This window comes from Apium graveolens, chromosome 11 (genome assembly GCF_009905375.1).
Source record: "Apium graveolens cultivar Ventura chromosome 11, ASM990537v1, whole genome shotgun sequence".
Classification (NCBI taxonomy): Eukaryota; Viridiplantae; Streptophyta; class Magnoliopsida; order Apiales; family Apiaceae; genus Apium; species Apium graveolens.
The window spans coordinates 201,772,011-201,776,181 of record NC_133657.1 but is presented as its reverse complement, the minus strand read 5'-3'; positions in this window follow the sequence as shown (position 1 = coordinate 201,776,181).

The following is a 4,171-nucleotide window of genomic DNA, read 5'->3' as shown; positions in this document are numbered from 1 at the left end:
AAAGCCCTACTATCAGACTTTGTGGAGAAAGCTGGCCCAGGAGTTTCTTATGGAGATGGCAACATGGGAAAAACTTTGGGATATGGCAATATCAATCTTGGGAATATCATCATTGAAGAAGTAGGTCTAGTCTCAGGACTTAAACACAATCTGCTGAGTGTTAGTCAAATATGTGACAGAGGTTATCATGTGGATTTCCTTGAAGAACACTGTGAAGTTGTAAGCAAATCTATAGGCAAAGTTGTTCTAAAGGGATACAGGCATGGTAACATTTATGAAACCAAGATTTCAACAAGTTCTGATGGTTCTGCAATCTGTATGTTAAGTATAACATCAATTGAAGAAAGCTGGGATTGGCACAAGAAACTCTCTCATTTAAATTTCAGCAATATAAATGAACTAGTCAAGAAAGATCTTGTGAGAGGACTTCCAAAATCAGTATTTGCTCCTGATGGCCTTTGTGATTCATGTCAAAAGGCAAAACAAAGAAAATCTTCATTCAAGAGCAAGACTGAATCTTCAATTCTTGGGCCTTATCACCTACTACATGTTGATCTATTTGGTCTAGTGAATGTCATGTCTATTGCAAAGAAGAAATATGCTATGGTCATAGTAGATGAGTTTACAAGTTACACATGGGTATATTTCTTGCACACAAAAAGTGAAACTGCATCTATCTTGATTGATCATGTCAAACAACTAGATAAATTGGTCAAAGACTCTGTGAAAATTTTAAGAAGTGATAATGGCACTGAGTTCAAGAATTGATCATAGAAGAGTTCTGCAAAGACCATGGAATAAAGCAGGAATTTTCTGCTCGTGGAACTCCACATCAAAATGGAGTTGTTGAAAGAGAGAATAGAACTCTTATTGAAGCTGCACGAACTATACTTGATGAAGCAAAGTTACCAACTTACTTTTGGGCCGAAGCTGTGCAGACTACTTGTTTTACTCAGAATGCAACACTTATCAACAAGCATGGAAAGACACCATATGAGACGGTGAAGAAAAAGAAGCCAAATCTGAAGTACTTTCATATATTTGGATGCAAGTGTTTTGTTCTTAAGACTCATCCTGAACAGCTATCCAAATTTTATCTAAAAGCTGATGAAGGAATTTTTGTTGGATATCCACTTTCCACAAAAGCCTTCAGAGTCTACAATTTAAGAACAAGGGTTGTCATGGAACTATCAATGTCTCTTTTGATGATAATAAGATTACTGGACTTGAAGATTTCAATAATCATGATCAGCTGAGATTTGAGAATGAAGCTTTAAATTCTGATTCTGTAAATTCTGATAGTCTAAATCCTGATACTGCAAACTCTGATGGGTTAAACTCTGATATTATTGAAACTGTGGTGACTATGCCAAAGGAAAATGCACCTGCACAGGGGGAGCATATTGAAGATCTAACCACATCTCAAGAAGCATGATAACCTAGAACAGGCTCTTCAAGTTCTGATTCATCAAGTTCTGATGGGCCAAGTTCTGATAATTCTGGAAACTCAAATTCTGATTCATCAAGTTCTGATGGGCCAAGTTCTGATAATTCTGAAAACTCAAATTCTGAAGGATCCAACTCAGAGAGCATAATTTCAGGGAGAGCATCAGAAAATGTTGATGGAGACAGCATGGATCATGGGGAGCATCTAGTTCTAGATATAATCTTCCATCTGCAAGGAAGTGGACTAAAGCACATATACCTGACTTGATTATTGGAGATCCTGAAGCAGGTATAAGAACTAGAACATCAACATCAAATGAATGTCTCTATCACTCTTTTCTTTCTCAGGCTGAACCAAAGAAAGTGGAAGAAGCTCTTCAAGATGCTGATTGGGTGCAAGCAATGCAGGAAGAGTTAAATGAATTTGAAAGAAATAAAGTCTGGACCCTAGTGACAAGACCAAAGGACAGATTGGTTGTTGGTACAAAATGGGTGTTCAGAAACAAAACTGATAGTGATGGCATAATTACAAGGAATAAAGCAAGGCTGGTTGCAAAAGGATATTCTCAACATGAGGGAATTGATTATGATGAAACATTTGCACCAGTTTCTAGATTGGAATCCATAAGGATATTTTTGGCTTATGCTGCTCACAAAAAGTTTACAGTCTTTCAAATGGATGTAAAATGTGCTTTTCTTAATGGAGAATTGGAAGAAGAAGTATATGTTGAACAACCTCCAGGTTTTGTAGATTCAAAATTTCCTAATCATGTCTACAGACTTGATAAAGCTTTTTATGGCTTTAAGAAAGCTCCAAGAGCATGGTATGAGACATTAGCTCAGTTTCTTCTGGAAAGTGGATTTAACAGAGGGACTATTGATAAAACCTTATTCTATCTCAACCATGGAAATGACTTACTTTTGGTGCAGATATATGTTGATGATATCATTTTTGGCTCTACAAATGACAGACTTTGTAAAAGGTTTGCCAAGCTAATGCAGTCAAGATATCAAATGAGTATGATGGGAGAATTTAGTTATTTTCTGGGCCTTCAAGTCAAGCAGAATGAAGAAGGAACTTTTATTTGTCAATCTAAGTACACCAGAAATTTGTTGAAGAAATTTGGAATGCAAGATTGTTCAAGTGCATCCACTCCTATGGCCACTGCAACAAAATTGGATAAGGATACTGGTATATCAGTAGATTTTACTGATTACAGAGGTATGATTGGCTCATTACTCTATCTAACTGCAAGTAGACCTGATATCATGTATGCTACCTGTCTTTGTGCAAGATTTCAAGCAGATCCAAGAGAACCTCACTTAACAGCTGTGAAAAGAATTTTCAAGTACCTTAAGGGTATAGCTGATCTGGGATTGTGGTATCCTAGGGAATCAGACTTTAAGCTAATAGGTTACTCAGATGCAGATTTTACAGGGTGTAAAATTGACAGGAAAAGCACAAGTGGAAGCTGCCAATTTCTTGGAGGCAGATTAGTTTCTTGGTTTAGCAAGAAATAAAAGTCAATTTCCACATCAACTGTAGAGGCAGAGTACATTGCTGCAGGAAGCTGTTGTGCACATATTCTTTGGATGAAGAATCAGCTACTGGATTATGGGTTAGAATTTTCTAAAATTCCTATTTACTGTGATAATCAAAGTGCTATTACAATGACAGGTAATCCAGTTCATCACTCAATAACAAAGCACATCAGCATTAGGTACCACTTCATAAGAAGCATGTGATGGAAGGTACAGTGGAATTGCATTTTGTCCCAACAGATCAATAACTAGCAGATATCTTCACAAAACCACTATGTGAAGCTACTTTTACAAGATTGGTAAATGAACTTGGAATGGTTTCAGGTTCTTTCTCTAAATCTGATTAGTTTATGTTCTGATACATCAGACTTTATGATCAGTATTTACAGATATTACTATCTTTAAGTAGTCTGTGCTTAAATTAAAATTTCCTTAAGTGCTGATTGTTGTCTGATGTGAATTTCTAAACTCTGATGGTGATATGAATGTTTCTGTGACTATTCAATCCAATGAGGATAACTGTGTTAGATGCTGATCTAGTAGTCTTTAATATACTAAAGATCCCATGTTTGAAGTAATTGTTTATGTGGAAATCTTTTAACACAAGCAAATTCTGATATTGAGCTTAGTTAAGTTTACTTTGTGTATCTTATTACTAAGTTAAAAACTAGAATAGTGCTTCTTATCTGTTAAGTTCTGATGTTGGTAAATCTTATGGATGTACTAAGTGCTGATAAGCCTTACTTATCAAAAGAAAAAGAAAAGAAAAGAAATAAATATCAGGTACTCCTTTGAGATCTAAAGAAAAATGTATGTGGAAGGGAAGACCCAAGTGCATTGCTGGTATTAAGTAATATGCATTAGAAAAGCAAAATAAAATTTTCTTGGTGACTTTTCACATTCTATGATTACTGGAGAAATACTCTGATAATAGCATAAATTCTGATAAGCAGTCGTGACTCACTTACACTGAGAAGCCACTGTCAAAAGGAATTTCAAAAGATGCATAAAATGAGCACAAAATAGTTGAGGTGAACTAATACATGAACTCATTCTAGAGTAGACTTCAGACTAATGACAGATTTTAAGCAAAGTTCTTAGTTATGCCTTATTTCTAAGATGTACTGAAGTGAATCAGACTTTACTCTTTATCTGATATTTAGCTTAATGCACACACTTACAC